Below are 18,611 nucleotides of genomic sequence, written 5' to 3' on the forward strand. Positions count from 1 at the left end.
TCCTGTCTCTTTCTGGGTTCTTTACTCACACTTCACCTGTCCCCTTCAGTAAGCTGGACAAGTACTTGTATGGTCATATAAGAAACATAAGTAAAGTGGAGCAGGAACAAAAACTGAAAATTTATTCTTCAGTTACATCAGGAACCTGTGTAACCCTAACAGCTCAGCCAGAATGATGAAGGGACTTGGAAAGGGCAAACACACTCTGATAGGGGAGGTGTTGTTTATGCAGGAACTCCTGTAAAAGAAATGCTCACCTGTCTTATGCTTCAAATAGCAGGGCCCTCCTGACCCCACTTAAGACATCTGGCATATACAAGAAACTGTAAATGTATTCAGAATTATAGTGGAACAAGCACTCATGTTTTTAAGGAGATCCGATGAAAAGAGTTGTTTGAATTACAATAGTGCTTTCAAAGCTGTGATTACCACCTCAGCTTTTGGCTTTGCTGAACTATTTCATTCATTCCTGTTAACACAACAGTCAATATTCACTTAACTGTAATAAATTCTTAAAAAACCCAGGTATTTGATTTGCCCTTTGAACATGCAGTTGCAGCTCTGTTATATAACGTGTCCTTTCATTTGTTTATCAACAGCTAAGGATTAAAGATATGTTTTGTTTTGACTTTTGCATGACTTTGGTTTTGACATTGTGCGTGAATGATGATCGGAAAAACTGTGAGCTGAGTGATGATGCCTCAAGTATTCAGTAGAAAAGATTATGGGAATCTATTATGATAAAACTAGGGAAAATCTTCATATTTAGAATTTTTTTAAAAATAAAATACATATAATATATACAAATATATGCATTTAAGAAGAACATTCAGGTTGCAAATCTGCAAAATATACCTATTGAGATGTTCATTTCGCAGGAAGTACGCAGCTTGCTTTTGTAAAGCAGAGACAGTGAGATTTTTGTGAAGCAAAAAGTAATATCAACAAATGTAGCGAACAAGAACATACATTTTCTTAACAAATCTACCCCCTAAAATTGATAAGTAGAAACAATAAATCCATGTTTTGATGAACAAAAGCAAATCATATCCAGAGACCACCTCTTCCCTGTCTGTATGATTGGAGGAATTCGTTATGTTGCTAGGTTTTTCCTTTTTGTCTTACAGAAACCAATTGAGGGCATTTCTTGCTCTTCTCAAGGTATGAGAATCAACCCTGGCACTTGAATTCAGAAAAATTAGCTGAAGAATTAACTGAAGAAATATGTGAAGAATTACAGAAATTGGGAAAGGGAGCGTAGAAAGGGAGGTAGAAAATGAGTATGTTTTTAAAGAATGATTTAAAGGTGTGACTTTCTGACAGTTGCTAGACAAGAAGGGAAAGGTGATGTTGTACTGCAAAGAGATGATGGCTAAGAAGAAAGATAAAAAAATAAGAGCAATAAGGAAACACAATATGGTTTGCAGTTGCTCCAAGGCACTGTTTTAACTCTCTGACCTCTGCAAAACCTAGATAATAAGTTTTAAATAGATAGTAATTAGCCCACAATGTAAGGTCTGCCCTTGTTTCTTCTGTTTTAAGCATAATGGATTGGATTTTGAGTGCAATCACTATGTCTGCATATTATTGTGGCAGTGGCTTCTTAACATTTATTCATATTATACCTATAAAGTATTAGTTGCCCTTTTGCTTAGGATGTGTCCCCTTTATACCTCAAGTTTTGTTAATTTTTAGGAATGGAAATCTGTGCTAACATTTTATAATAATTAAACTCAAATGAGTTCTAGCCACTACATGACATCTGATTAGCAAATATTTGAAGTTCTGACCTACTCATTGACTAAGACAGCGAAAAAAACACTCTAGTGCTCCCTCCAGAATCTCACTTGTCCATGCAGTTCAATAGGCTCTGCAGTAACACTCGATGATCAGGGAATATGGAGTGATGTGAAAAAAAGGTGTGGTCTACCAACCACAAATGGGGTGAATGTAGGCTGTTCCCTTTTTAACATGCACTGCTATTTTATATATGTGTTAAAATGAGGTATTTGCACAGTGGCTCAAAATCATTCTACTTAACTTCAGAGACTTAACTGGAGCAACTTACTGAAACGAATAATTTCCTGATATAAGTGATTAGTCTGGGATTTGGGGAGCAAGACTCTGTACAAGAACTCAAGGAAATGACTTGGTTTCAGTTTGCTGAAGTTCTCTGTCCATGATATAGGATGCTCTGCCATTGTGGTGGTGCTAAAGGCTCTGAGAGGGTGTAAGATCTCGGATGTATAGTAGGCCCAGACACAAATACATGTAACAGATAAAGAATGTGAAACTTTCAGATTGTAGTTATGATGTAAACACTACTTCCTAACATGATTATCTGAGTAATTTGAGCTTACATACACTAGGGTTTCAAATAATCTAAACAGTTATCTATTCCCTTTCAGCTCTTGTTTTCTGTATAAATGCATCCTTCCCTGCTATCTTGGTGCCATCAGTCTGGGGACTCTCCGTGCCTGCAATCTCCCCTAAATGATGGAGGAGTGCTAACTGAAAATAACTGAAGACAGAAGTAATGTCGGTGGGACAGCAACATATGTATAAGGATGTTTATATTCTAAACGGGCAATGTTTCTCCCTCAGTCCCACAGTACTTTAATTTTCAACTTTATGCTCAAAATTCTATCTGCTATTCCCTATGTATCCTAAATATTAATGAAACAGCTTCTCGCCTGGTCAGAGGAAACAGGCACTTTTATGTCACCCTTCAGGCTCTATTTTGTCTTTGACCTACATCCAGCTACAAGTTCTTCACGAAGTTTACTCTTAGAACTGCCACTTGTCTGTCAAATTGTCTGAAAATGACATGCAGTTTCAAATGTTTTCAGTGAGACTGATGATTAGTCAAAAGACTTGAAAGACAATTTTATTACAACACTGGGATGACAGAAATATTTATGCATTTCAGACATAAAGCAGACCAGTACTGTATTACACTGTAATAATTTTTTTTACAGCTTATAGAGACACAAATGGAACATCAAATCACTAGAAGAATAGCAATCCCTCAAATAGAATTGAGGTGTTTCTTGAAAGAACCATTTGAACACTGGAAAGTTTCTCAATTAAAAAACATTCACTCAAAAGTCAAAACTGTATTATCAACAACAGAAACGAACAAAACCTCATAACTAACTCTAAGAAATGTGACTAATATTGATAGAAAATCTGTCTTTCGAGAAGGAACATTTGCCTTTCATATGGCCATGGTTATCTCTTATGCCTCACTTTTTCTCCTACAGACCATGAGAAATTCTTTAAGGTCTGGTATGGAAATCACAATGAGAAATTAATTTTTAAAAATACTTCTGCCAGTATTTCTTGTATGAATCACCTATATATGTATTTTGGAAATGCAAAGGGAAATTGTAGTAGCCCAATACATGTGTATATTTTGAACAATTGGATTTAGTGGTAACTTTTAAGCTTCTCTAGCTTGGAGTAGTACCTAAAATGTGACTGGGAAATATTCCCAGATTCAACATCAAGAAAAATTCTGGGAAAATAAGTTAATGAGGACCAACCTGCCAGAACTGTCAGCTCTCTATTCAGTTTTGATAAGGGTGATCTAAAGTGATCTAAAATGCTGAAATTTTTAGTCTGATCTAGAAATATTGAGACATAAGACTTGTGAGATTTCCAGGTGCAAATTGTGTTGAAACTGAGAAGATAAAGAGATATGGTTGAAGACCAAGGAAAGTGCAGAACTTAAAGATTTGCTATAAAGTTTGAGGTTGTAAAAACAGGAAAACTCAGACGTACAGAAGAGCGCCACACTACTTTGAAACCCTGATGTTTTATGCCCCTTACTGCCACTGCTGCTATGTGCATCATGATGTAGTATTTGAGACTGGGCCAAACTTTTGCTAACAAATCATGTGAAACTTGCCTCTTTTTGGTTTCTTAACAAACTCAACTGTGTTTGTTAAAAGGGTTGTTAAGGTTCACAAATGTTTTGCATTAGCTTGGGTACACTTTGATGAAAATCGTATGAAACTCATTATTTTAAAAGTTCTGGTTACAAAGCATAAAAAAACCCCTTTGGATTTCTAGTTTGACTTTGTTTTGACATTTTATGTACTGAGCGTCAATCTTTAGGAGCAGACAGATATGAATTCAAACCCCAGATATTGTTCAGGAATGTCTGTGGAGTGAAAGAGAGAGCTTTTGTACCATTCTTCCTGTTTTTCTCTATCGCTGGTGCTGCATATAACACAGTTGGGTCTCTGCATGATGTGTGTAGGCCCATCTGTGAAGATTTGGACAGGAAAATTATCTCCTTACCTATCTGCCTGCTTTTAGGCTTCAGGAATCAGAGAGGTGGGGGTAATGCAAATAGAAGCTTAAGCTGAATGTTTTTTATTTGTTAATTAAACCCAGTCGGTTTATATAATGAAAAAGAAAAGAGGGAAATGACCAAGAATTCTTTCAAAGAAGATAAGTAGACTGAGCAGTGTGCAGCTTGAATTTGAATATTTGTCCAGAGCCATAACTCATTACAGTGACAAAACCCCCTTGTTTTTAGAATTGTTTGCTTTCGTGAGTTGCTCAAGAAACACAGTATGCTATCCCAGTGATATCAAGGCTTGCTAGCATGTGAGGATGGTTGCCTTGAGGATAATAGGACTCGATGCTAAAGCTGCATCTTATTTTCTTTCCATCCTCTATCATTTCAGAAAGGTCAGAAGCTCTCCCAACTTCTTGCACAAAGCTGTTGCCAACCTCGGTTCTTCATCTTCAGTATCCTCATCTCTCGTCAAAAGAGGAAGAAGTAAGCTTAATGCATTCATTTTTAGCTGAATTCTTGGAAGCATTCTTGAAGTACCTTTACCATTCTATACTACCTCTACTTTTCCCTCTTTAAATCCCCAATCTACAATAACTTTCCTCAGTATCATACTGAAGTAATTTCCAAATTACTGCCTACTGCAACCAAAACATTTAAGCTTAGGGTTCCTGATTTCTCTTCCTTTCCCCAGCAGCTTTATTTATATGTATTTCTTTCACCAAGCATTCAAAAGTTCTAGTTCACTAGTGTTTAAAAAGGCTTAATTTTCTCCTACTTCCATTTCTTGAAGTTTATGTTCTCAAAGTAGCTCTTTTTCAAGGTTTATATTGTGAAGATGTGATAGACAGAATAAAGCTTTTCATAATATGGAGCTTCACATAATTCAGGTAATGTTTCTTTCACTCTCTTCAAGGAACATTTCATTTGCTCTGAATTTTGAAAGGAAGCTTTGGCTGCCAGACATTTCAAGTCTCTCAGGTTCATTGAATGTCTTTGCCACTATACTGCATTTAAAAGCTGAACTGATTTACTTATTTCTAGAATTGGGCTGTTTATCATAGATGATAATAAGATTGAACCGAGTACTAATTTACTCTATTCATGACAGTCCATATTGCTTACTAATTGTTATTATCTTTGTTTGCAATATATCTCCCCTTCTTTTCTTTTGCAGTTTTCATTTATCTTTTTTATCAAAAGATGAATTTATCCAGACTTGGCACTAATGAATTCCATGGTCTCACTAAATCTGTGGAGAATTGCTTTTGCTTGTATCAGGAAGAAATGAACTTTACTGATTGGAGGAATAGTGCCATGATGTTTGTGGTATGAAGAATGGTGTAATAAGTTGCGATGAACTCTAAGTATTTTTAGTATCCACCTAATAGAGGAAAAAAGAATAGTCATGAGCTGTCATTTTACTTCATAAAAGAATGAAAAGTAAAGTGATACTGTGAATGCGAAAAAACCCAGTGACTGTGCATGATCAGAATAAACTCTTAAAAATGAAGAGGTGAATTTCTTAGACAGTATTGTGTGAAATTTTAATTATTTGTATAGATTTAGAATCTGAGCTTGATTATTCAGTGCTGGGATATAAAGGCGGGAAAAAATTACATATTTCTGGACAGTGGAAAAGCATGGGTAATTCTGATGCTACCAAAAGTAGAGAAGAAGGTGATGATATGAAATAGAGGTATTTTCAGACATTGAAGGGGTTTGATGTAGATACAACAGGACTTAGCCGAGGTGTAGCTGCCAAGAGTTGTATCCAGAGAACCTGTTCAGTGACTGTGCTTTCTGGCACATTAGTCCTACTAGCATCAGTAGGATGGTCCTACTAGCATCGGAAGCACCAGATTTGAGCTGGTAAGCCCTTGTAGAGAGCATAGCATGGTGCAGAGGCTCTGAGTAGCTCTGCTCAAACAACACTCAGCAGTCGATGTGCTACAAACTGCTAGATTCAGACTTACTGTGTGAGGAGCTGCTGCTGGTGTGGGCCAGAAGGGGTGAAAAGCATTTCCCTCTTCTGCACTTCTCAAAGGCGCGTGGTCCTATGCTCCTTGTTCAAAGAGCCAGAGTGTCCTAGTTAGAACAGCTGGGACCAGTTCATCACTGTATGGGTGCAACCCAAAACTGTGTATTCTGTAGCCTTCCATACCATTTCCCAGAAACTGTTATCAACAGACAGTTTACACCATCTGCCCAGAGCACGCCTGACTCCTCAGGCTATAAACTAGGTGTTAAGAGGCCTGCGAGATAGGAGGGTGTTTTTGTCCTCACGCCCATTGTGGAACTCCTCACCCTGAGGGAGGTACTGGGCATTCCTGTCTGAACTGGAGGATATATAATCTTGGAGTTTTGGGACTTTTTTAACCACCCGTGGGATCCAGAGGAAGACTGCAGACCACTGCTCTCAACCAGACTGCAACCACCACTCTCGACTGGATTGCAACCACCACTTCTCAACCAGACTGCAAACACCACCCTCAACCAGACTGCAATCACCACTCTTGACCAGACTGCAGCAGCACTCTCACCAACAGGTTTTTCCCCTCTCCTTTTACTTTGAACTCAGGGGGCCCAACGAACACCACTCTGTTCATGCCCCAGGGTGCTGGGTTATACATTTGGGTTTTGTGGGTTAAAACCAACTGTTGTCTGTATAATCGTACTTATTGTATTATTTCATTAAATTGTTATTCTGACTTATAATCTCTCTTTTGAGTTGGGTTCATTTCCCCTACCGGTTTACCTTTAAACCACCACACAGAGGCAGAAGCCTATGGCTCTACTCTACATGAATCATCTGTATCACCCCCTGAATTGAGGGTTGCTCTGCAACCATACATTTGTGTTCACACTGTAGCAACTGGACTCACCCTGGCACCAGACCCATAGTGCATGGCATCTTTGTCTGTGCACTGTGACAGACATTTCAGGTCATAATTATGTTTCATCTGTAAATGGGTCTTTTCACTGCATGTGTGCTGCATGTGTTTCATCTGAAGTCTTCCATGGCAGCTCTTTGCCTCAAATTACCTCCTTCGAACAGTGGGACAAGAAGAATTTAGCTCAATTTTTTCTCAGTTGTTTCTTAAGTTGAGATTGGACTAAAACAAACCTTGTTTTGCCATGCGGAAAGGGACAATTATTCTGTGAAATTCCAGCACCCAAGTGTTTTGGAGTAGGAACTTGAACTGAGGCAGAAAAACCATATAATCTTGGTGTAGTGTTAAAACTCTGACCAGCTTGGCTAAAGTATATCTATCTCAGAAATAAAGGTGTAGTTATGCAAGTGTTCTTGGTGCTTCTACACCTGCCCTGGTGCTTCTGCAGCAATCATATAGCATTTCTGCACTTCAACACAACTTAATCTGCAGCTGTAATTGCAGTGATGTATGTATGTGTACTTACAGCGTTATGAATGAAGTCTGACTCTTCTACAAGTGTCCATAACCTCCTTGTCATTTCATAGTTCGGGAATCAGATTTCCATGCAGAGGTTTTGCTTGTATCTTTAAGTATTTAGTGGTATTGCTTCTTTTATGGGTCATTAAAGTGAAATAGGAGGACGTATGTGTAACCAGGCTTTTATATTTCTAGAATTAATGGTGTTTGAGAGGAAAATAGATACTTTACAAGCATAGAACTGTTCCAGAGAGAATATATTCTGTTGTGTGCTAACAGACTGCTATTCATTACACACTGCGTGAATGAAATAATGTAGAGAAAAATGCTTTTGGGGAACAGAAATAGCTTCCCCTCATAGAGAAGACCTAATTTCATAGCAGTAACACTGTTGGGTCTTGAAGAAAAAAGTATGCTGTATCGGTACTATAGATATATATATTTTATAAACATACAAACACATATAGGTAAATGTGGATATTTATAGATTCCCACTCTCAATTTGCAAAGTCAGGTTTGAAGTATAGCAGCTTCTTCTTGGATATGTAATATCATAAAAGAAAGGGTTTGAAGATGTTATCTCACTTATATATTTATTTTCTTTAGCTCCAAAACAGTTACAAAATTTAAAAAGGGATATTTCTATGTGCTAGTAGTCCTATCATCTGGAAGTCCTTAATAATTTGCATAATTTTAGTCAGAGAAGAAGCTGCTTGAAAGATAGGAAAGTTAATATACAAGCGTCTGTAGGATAATGGATCGTTATTAGGTTCATCATCCTTGATTTGATATGGAAATTCCTGATAGTTTAATAAATTATGTCATACAAATCTATTGATTTTAATAATTTATTTGAATTTTGTTAGCATTTCCTTAGCCATTGAGGGATATAAATTATCTAATAATGGTTTGAGATGTTTTAACAAATCTCAGTCTACCTACTAAACTCCTGAGTGGGCAGCAATCTATTCACTAGTGAATATATTCTTTTAAAAATAGATTAATTAGAAAAGGAATTATACATTTGTATTTAGCATTGAATATACTTTTATGGAATTGTACTTGATTTTTTTAAAGAATTATGTAACTTAAAAAAAGAAAGAAGTCTGATTATTAACCAATTAAGGAATCATAAGATTTCCCCCTTTTATTCATAGGCTAGATTTTTCTCCATTTTCCCCATCACTGTAACAAACACAAAGCACATTCAGTGATGTTGTGATGGAAATAATTTCTATACTTTGAAAAGCATTGTAGGACAGCTCAGTCTTTTAGCTCTTCAAACAAAACTTTTAGTCTGAAATGTTCTTCTCTCTGTCCTGTATTTTGGAGACCACCAAACAAAGTAAACTGATAACACATTGTAAAAAATAATAGTATGGCCCTGAGATGTGTTATAAGTGAAGAGATTTATTGTTATGTTTTTCTTTTTTAAAATAAGGGGTTTAGAAACATTTGTAGTAACTGAATGCAATTTGGGGCAGTTACATAAAAAAATTGTGAAGCAGATGGAGGTTACTCTGTGTTTAGAAAGAATACAACAGGCTGTAGATATTTCAAAAACACACAAAATAGTTGTCTTTGGTAAGTATACTTGTGACATTACCTTGCAAGGATGTCACACATTCACTTCTCTTTCTCTTGCTTTCTTTTTCTCATGTACTTCCACCTAATTAGTAAAACCTTTTAAGTTATGGTTTCTGGAGGCAGGTATGGATCTGCCACTTTACTGAGATCAGAGTTAGAGGATGTTGATATTTGAAAGAGGACATTTAATGGTGACAGTATTGACGATCAAATGTGGTTTCTTTCAGTTTCAAGCTGTCATCTGTTCTCATCTTCAGAAGAACTACCTCTTTATCTTCTGCTTCCCTTCTAAAGATGAAAATATCTGTTACATATTTTGTAAGGATGGTGTATTTCCTTAGGGTGACATGTTCTTCCCCTTTTTCCTTTGGAAAACACTTTTCCTTCTTGTGAGGTAGGCTAAGGTTTGAACCCCAAACTCCTCAGTTTGGACTTGGAAAGCTGTGATAGACACTGTCTCTGCCCTTGGTCCTCTGTCAGAAAGACCATGACAGATATGGGGATTACTTGGTCTTTGTACCCAGTGGCTCCTTGCCTGTGGGAAAAGATTACCAAAGAGACAGTGGTTTAATACCCACAGATCAAGAGTACAGCTCAAGACCAGACCTATTTACTTGACTGCTGCAGGTGAGTGCTGGCTTTCACAAGGTAGGGAGAAGTTGCTGTGGCAAATTCATGTGCATATTACAGTAGCAGTTATCAAATGGAGCAGTTGCCTGCTTTGTAGAGGAAACTGTGAAAGCACATACACACATCATTCAAATATACATTTACAAAAAATGTGAATACTGTTTCAAATACATGCAGTGATTTTGTAATGGTAAAACAGATTTTCTCCAGAAAGGATAAATTTGGAACAGTCTCATGTCTGAGAATACCAGGTTGCCTCTAGGTCAAGTGGCAATAGGAGTGGAGGTGAAACTAAGAATGTGCCATTTGATTTAAAGCCTGTGCTATTCTGCACTACATTTGAGTGAACTTTACTGATTTAAGAATATTTACATAATACTCCCTCAGAAACACAAAAATTCGGTGTTCTTGCCATGACACAATTCAACTATATATTCTATATTTTTACAATATAGTGTTTGGATAGCTGTTTTGAACAATACGACCAATGCAGACACCAAGAACAAATGCTGACCTAGAATATACTGTAAAATGGATAAACAGTCTTACCATTCTCCTAAGGCTCTGAATGACTTTTCTGAGCAGAGAGACAAAACTGGGCACCAAATATAAATCTTGTCAGACTGCTGGCAGGATGACTGCATTTAAATTGACTTGTAATGCTGGCATAACTCTTATCTATGCTGAGTTATACCCACAAAAATGCAGAATAAAAGAATATCAATGCAGGCAGAAATGGACATACATAAAATAATTGAAAGAAGAGATAGAGTAAATAAATAAATGAAGATATAGAATCACATTTCATTAAGCACGTTCTGAATCAGAATGGAATCCAGTTCATCATATCTATAAAAAGGACTGTGTCATGAAGAGAGTGATTTGTGACATACTGTGAAAGCATAGTCCTAAAAGCAAATTTTGCTCTTGCTGGAAGTTTATTCTTTTAGTCCAACAGAATTAACATTTGGCATATGATAAAAAGCCTCTAGACTCCTTTAATAGCTTACAGTACTCAATAAAGCTTTCAATCAATGAAAAGAGAAATGTATTTTTATGGTTGGTTTTTAGATATGACTATGAATTAAAGTCAGGTTTGGATATATTTCCCTTTCCTTTTAAAAATTTATGCCAAAAGTCTTTGTTTCTTCTCATAAGGCTGGTTTATATATTTATTCTTATGAGTAGTCTACCAAAAAATGTCAAGGGCAGATTATATAGAAATTATACTGGAAGTGTTACCAATAATGAATTTCTCTAAAGTTGTTTCCCCTCACAAATACCCAAGCCTTTAATCCTTGAGAGTGAGGAACACATTTGTATTGCCAGGAATATGAACCCAGGACTCCAGGATGGATTATCTGTATCTCTCTGGCAAGCAGTGACAGATGAAAAGTACTTAGTTTTCTCCCAGCTTTTAGTCTTTTACTGTCTTCCTTCAGTGAGCTTAATAGCACCCAGACAAACTCATACTTCTTCACAATTCTGAACACTTGTGCCTGCAGAACTGCTTCAAAAAATGCTTAAAGGCTGGATGAAGCTATTTTCTGGAAGAACAAGCTGAAACTATACTTGAGCAAGACAATTTTTTAACCAGAAATCAGGTTAAGAATTTGAGATTTTACTTAGTGCATACATTTTGGCTTAAAGGACACCTTGAAATCGTTTATTTCACTCAGGAGTTCAGGAACACTCAGGAATTCTTTACTTATTGCACATCCATTTGCCCAAAAAGTCACTCCCGTTGTTTGTGGTAGGGAGACACTGTCATCACCAGGTGAATGACAGTCCTGATTCCGCATCAATTTACATTTACTACAGAGTTTTTGAAATAATCCTCTACCACAAAACGAGGTCATCTCCTCAGTCTGATGAGAGACTGCAGCTACTGACTCCTCTCTGTAAATGCTTTGCTGTCAGTGCAGTGAGAGAGTGAGTTGCAGTATGCTTTGTTATGGAGGGGTAGCAGAGGATTGCAAAAGAAAAGCCTTTTGTTGGTCTTGCTACTGTGTGCCTGACTAAGTGGGAATCATTGAAGGAAGAGAGGGAACCTAGGATCACAACAAGCAAGGGTGGTATTCATTCCCAACATTATATTTTACTGTGCTTTGCCCAAAAGATCAAAGTACCCCGTCCTCTGAAGAGTCATCATATTGGTATTTCTAGTCTGGGTAACTGGAATTCCCCATGGCTCTTGGCAAGATTCATTAAGGGAAGAGGACAGGTAACTGAAAATGAAGCCTTTGGCTGACCTGAAGTTCCTTCTGTCTTGGCTAGATGCTCTTAAATATGTTGTAATTTTTTTTATTCTTCTAGTAGAATCCAGGAGCAATGTGTAGGATAGTACAAATGAGACTTTTTCGTTGTGGTTGGATCTTCTTAAGTCCTCCTGGTTTCAGCGTATACAGGAAAGACTACATTGATATAATCCACTGACGCTGGGTAGGAGTGTCAGGGAAAGCAGGGTTGTGCACAGTAACAAGGAAGTGCTTTTTTAAAGCATGTCCTGGGCGGTAATTACCAAATAATTATGCATATTTGTTTGGGTCAGTGCTGAGCGGGAGTGATGATGAGGGCAAATATAATAGATGCTTTCATTTGACTGAAAACACCTTCCGAAATGATGCTACTTCTTACTGCCTGAAGGGATTGAATGTGAGTTGGAATGATCACTCAGGATACCTAATAAAATAAAGAGGTTGGAAGGTACTAATTGCACAATGTAATATTCATTTGCTACTCCTTTCTGGAAAGCATTGCTGCTCGTCTTGCTGTTGTTAAAATTTGGATTTATAAATCCAGTGCCAATATCTTAACCAGGTATGGTGCCAGAAGCAGCTCTATTTTTTATGTCTTTTTCTCTTTGTTCCCCTTGTGAATCAACATTATCAAAAATCTGAGAGATAGGACTGCAGCATATTACAGTATTAGGAAATATAAAAATATGAGAACTGTGTAAAACATTGCAAAGATGATTCTTCCAGCACAAACTGGTAAAAGGTTGAAAGAATGTAAAGTCCTAAATTGTTTGGATTATGAAGTGATTGGGGAGAATGGGAAAGCATGATGTAGGAAGAGCTAAAGAACAGACTGGGTGCTGAGAAAGGTAGAGGCAGCAGGTGGAATGTCCGCAGTGATCAGTGGAAAGTGAGGGTACCCTTTGGATCACTAACTGAGTGAACAAGGGGGGAAATACAGATAGTGATGACTACAACATGTCCGGGGCCTTTCTCTGCTGAAACACCCTGTGAAGCCTTAATTTGAAGGCTAGGATCAAGGAATAGATTGATCTTTTTGGAAATTGTATGAACCTTCAATACATCTAGCCTGTATTAGGAACAATGGGTAAATCGAAGAGAGCATGATAACTATCTGACAAATGCAATATTAGAGCCCTTTGGGGAAATTAGAGCTAACATGTTTAACATTTTAGGTCTGTGATTAAACACATGCTGTTAGTTTTAGTGTATATCTTGTTGACTGGGGCAAAATAATTTCCCTGAGATAGATATATCAGAGGCAAGCTTTCTTTGACGTTTACAAAGGTGTTTATACATCCTTCAAGCAGAGAGCATAGACTGGTCTTGCTATGGCATGTCACTAGATTGACGGAAATACTCTTCCTCTGTAAGTCTGTTCTTGGGGGAATGATGGCAGGGAGAGATGCTGAGCAAAAATTCCTCCTAAGCAATGGTTTAAAAGAAAAAAAATTAAAATGGTGAAGTTGGTGAAGTTTGAGATCACTGTGACTAAGAAGGAGTCCAGGTGACCATTACCGCCAGGGCTTCACACAAATTTCAGAGCAGTTTAATGGCCAGTTGCTGATCAGTGCCATTTCAAAGCAGTTACTGGAGGGATACATATCTATATGTACATGTAGAGAGAGATGGAGAGACTGACTCAGACAGAAGGACTGACAAATTGACTTCTTCTTTTAGGAGAAGTCATGACTGTCTTTTCTGAATTCCTTTCTGGCAGCTGAATATGAAAACTTGCCAGTAAATTCTGTCATATTTTCCTCCTGCAAATAGTATATCTGGTCATTTCACTGACCATACAAGTGGAAATAGCAAAAAAAATTGATTTCTTGTTAGAAGTACCAACCAGAGAAAATAATTTTTTTCACTCCGTGGTCTGTGTAGTATTCAGCAAGGCTTTAAAAAGGACTAGTGTTGCATGTTTGGTTTTAGTTTGTTTAATAACTAATTACGTGATTTGTTCCAACATGTTAAAATCAGATTGGGGTCTAAGTTTAGGTTATTTTATGGGAATAGATATTCTTACCCAAGATTAACATACTGAAATGTAAGATCATCTATAAAACATCATGTTTAGCTACCCTTTTGTTTATGTTTTCCACCTTCTACATATACTCTATTCCATAGAGTCACAGAAGCATAGAATACCAGGTTGGAAGGGGACCTCAAGGATCATCTGGTCTAACTGTTCTTGTAAAAAGCATGGTCTAGATGAGATGGGCCAGCACTTTGTCCAGCTCAATCTTAAAAGATTCCAACCTTGAAGAACCTATCACTTTGCAGGGAAGATTATTCTAATGGCTGATTGTTCTCATTGTGAAAAATCATAGCCTTTTTTATTGTTGCTATTTTGTAATTTCTGTGAAAAGTGTTGTTTTCCCTATTATTACTTTGGGTTGATTTTCATAACTTTTCTGAAAGTCCAAGAAAGGTGATAATTTTTCTAAGAGATTTGTCAAATATGTGCAATGTGCTTGCTCTGAAATACAGACAGCAGTGAAGATTTCTCAGTTAGAATTCAGCTGTTAATTTATTCTCATCACTTTACTCTTTCACGTATGATAGCTCTGCTGTGCTGACAAAGGTTAACAACTAGAGAGGCAACAGTTGCAAAAATATTTTAACAATATTTACTACCTTATTTAAATGATCTTACATTCACCATCTGTGTAATTTATACAACTTCTATTTATTTAAGTGCTTAGGTTTTGTTGACATGTCTGTTTTGGGAATGAATTCCCAAGCACTAGCGTACACAGCAATCAAACAACTTCGCATCGGTAATTTCTGTCAGGTATGCTTAATCTTTCTTTCAAGATAATATCAGCAAATACCAACCTCCCACTGAAAATTTAAATAGATGCGGGTCAAAAACAAGTTCACCACTTCCAACAAATCAGTGAATGGACACCTCAGGTGCCCATTAGGTAGGCTTTAGTATTTATTTTATACAAAGCTAAGCATAGTGGCAATGGAGGGCAGTGGACAAGGGGTAGTGCAATAGAACATAGTTTTACTAGTATTTTCTCATAGTATGTCATAACAGCTAGTAATGTCAGTGAATATGAGGTCATAAAAAACTTACTTTTTTGCATTTGTTTCATAACTTTTGTTCTTTGTTTGACATTTTTTGTGACTCCAAAACACGTCTGAAATGGTAGTTTGCACAATCTCTGATGGGAAGAGGAGATGTAACTTTCTATTACAGGAAGATAACAAGGTAAAAAAAACCCTCTGAAGTTATCATCTTTTTTTGTATTTCTTTCTAGTTGAAGGGGAAGAGGAATAAAAAATGTGACGCTGTTCAGACTAAATGTAAAAATTAATATTTGCACTATTCAGAGAGAGGCTTTTGAAAAGATGTTTCAAATGCTTAACACCCAGAGGTGAAGAGGCAGCTTTCTGCTTCTGAGAAGGCAATAAGTAGAGTTTCGGGAGAGGGACAAGTGCAAGAAGAAAGTACCTGACACTGATTTTTACAAGAGTAAGTAGGCAAAGAAAAGTAACAATAAAAAATTGCCTAAATATTCTGATTCTCGATCTGTTTGATGAGGGACCCTCCATATGGGCAACTTCATTTACACCGATACCTAGAGAAAAGGCAAAAGTCTCCCTCGTATTCATGAGCCCACATAGCAGGGCTTGAATCTGAAATCAAGAACCAGACCATGTTCACACTGACTTCTTTCATGGGCTTTTTGTCTGTTTTGAAAATACATGTGAGAGGTTAGACCTGAGAAATGATGCTGTCTTGTTTCCTTGTAACTGTGCTAGCTGGGAGATAGGGCTGGTATGAGGCTTTGTGATCTCCACAAAAACAGTGTTCCCACTAGGCCTTCTGAGGGCAAGGGTTGTGGTCTTGTCACAGCTAGGAATGATACCTTTCCATCTTGGCTTCGGAAGGATCCTTGTAGCTACTGTACACTACAGTGTAAAAAAAAAGTGTGTCAGTAGGTTTGTGTTAGGACTAAAGACATGAAGAAGCTGTCTAAAGTGAAAAAGTCAGCCTTTCCGCTGCCATTAAATAACAGGTTTTTCCCCTTCAGAATATGTTTGGAGGGAAAAAGAGCTACAGAATTCAATATATGTAGTTCAGATTTTGCTGCTATATAAAAAGAAATAAAGGATTATTCATAGCAAAGAAAGTAATTTTCACTCTAAAATGCCGTGCTTCAAAAAAAATAACGTTGGTATTATTGAGGAGGAAGTCAGAGAAAAGTATTTAGTGACGAACGAATGAACATAAACAAGATTCTGCAATTTGCTTTGCACAATACTTGGAAATACACTGAAAATTGAAAAGCACTTTAGCAAATTAGGTTGATCATTGGAGCGTCATCCAGGGGAATTATGATCTTGAACCATTCTAGTGAAATGCTTTAGACTGCCATGAAATGAAATTCATTTGTTTGTAGGAAGAGGGACTATCCCACAATAATGTGAAAGAATTGCTTTCTTGATTACTTTGCAGAGCTTCATAAGAGGACCAAATTATATTTTTCTGTTAAATAAAGTGCGAGAACAGGAACTTGATTCCTAGTTTCTGAAGACAAAGGGAAGCCAGAAATATGCATATTCCCTGAGAAATATTCATATATATTCTGTAGTCAAGAAAGCACAATCAGGAACATAAGAAGAGATTGCATCTCCTTTTGATGCAATAAGCAGAACTGATTGAAGCTTTCAGAATATCTTTGTTTCACTTGTTTGCCAGAAAGCCAAATTGGCTGTGCACAAAAGGAATACTCTTAGCATTCAGTGGTGAGTAGAATGAGCTCTATATATTCCTGTTCTCAACCTCTTTTAAAGGAGTAGCATTGAGGGAGAATATTTTGGCTGAAACACTACACTAATCTGCAGTAGTCCACAGTGGGATGCAAGATAGAGCCCTTTCAAGACTGCTGTCAGCCTTGATGTTAGAGAGCATCTTTTTCTCAACAAGTCTTATCTTGTGTAGCTCAGCTTGACCTGGGTGGTATGTCCCTTAATAGCTAGAAAACTATTCTAAACTATTGTATTTGTTTGCCATATTTGATCAAAAGTCTAGACAACACTTTTCAGACATATTCACTCCAGCTGTTCTAGTTATGTTGATTGGTCATATAACTCACAGCACTACTTCTGTTATTGATAGTATGACAAAAACATTTAAATCAGACAAAAAACTCAAGTATGTGACTAAAATGGTCACTCATTTATTAAACAATAATTGTTTTACCAAATGTTTTGTGTTTAATTGTATTTGTGCAATAAAAAATGCCTAAAAGTTCCTGATCATCTATTTAATTTGTAAGGATGTAAATTTAATACAATTTTCTTTGCTTCTAGAGCAAATCAGTATTGTAATCAATTTGGCATTGCTTCTGTTGGGAGTGAAAGATTTGTTTTAGTTTAGAATCATAGAATCATAGAATCAACCTGTCCTGGTTAGAACAACTGGGACCGATTCATCACTGAATGGGTATAGCCCAAACTGTGTATTCTATAGCCCTCCATGCCATTTCCCAGAAACTGTTGTCAGTAGAGGCCTGCGAGGGGGGGGGGGAATGTTCCTGAGCACCCTCATATCCTTTTATGGAATGAGCACCCTCATACCCTTTTATGGAATTCCCCGCTCTGAGGGGAGGACGGAACATTCCCACCTGAACTGGAGAGCATATAAACCTGGAGATTCGGAACCTTTGGGACCACTCGTGGGATCCAGAGGAGGACTGCAGCTCATTGCTCTCAACCTGCAGCTCACCATCACCCTCGACCGGACTACAATTACCACTTTTGGCTGGACTGCAGCAGCTCTCCCACCAGCAGGGTTTTTTTCCCCTCTCCCTTTGCTTTGGACTCAAGGGGGGGCCCAGGTAGCACCGCTTTGTTTGTGCCCCAGGGTGCTGGGTTGTACATTTGGGCTTTTGTGGGTTAGTGCCTGTTGCTTGTCTGTGTGGTTGTACTTATTGTATTATTTTATTTAAATTGTTATTCTGACTTGTAATCTCTCTTTGAGTTGGCTTGGTTCCTCTGCTGGTTAACTTTCAAACCAGCACACAACCAAGTTGGAAAGGACCTCTGACATCATCAAGTCCAACCCTTGATCCACTACCATCGTGGTTACTAGACCATGGCACTAAGTGCCACATCCAGTCTTGTCTTAAAAACCTCCAGAGATGGAGAATCCACCACTTCCCTGGGCAGCCCATTCCAATGCCTGATTACCCTCTCTGTAAAAAATTTCTTCCTAATATCCAACCTAAACCTCCCTGGCACAGCTTAAGACCATGCCCTCTTGTCTTTGCCTGGGAGAAGAGACCAACCCCCACCCGGCTACGACCTCCTTTCAGGGAGTTGTAGAGAGCGATGAGGTCTTCCCCGAGCCTCCTCTTCTCCAGGCTAAACAACTCCAGCTCCCTCAGCCTCTCCTCATAG

This window comes from Chiroxiphia lanceolata, chromosome 1, assembly GCF_009829145.1.
Source record: "Chiroxiphia lanceolata isolate bChiLan1 chromosome 1, bChiLan1.pri, whole genome shotgun sequence".
NCBI classification, from domain to species: Eukaryota; Metazoa; Chordata; class Aves; order Passeriformes; family Pipridae; genus Chiroxiphia; species Chiroxiphia lanceolata.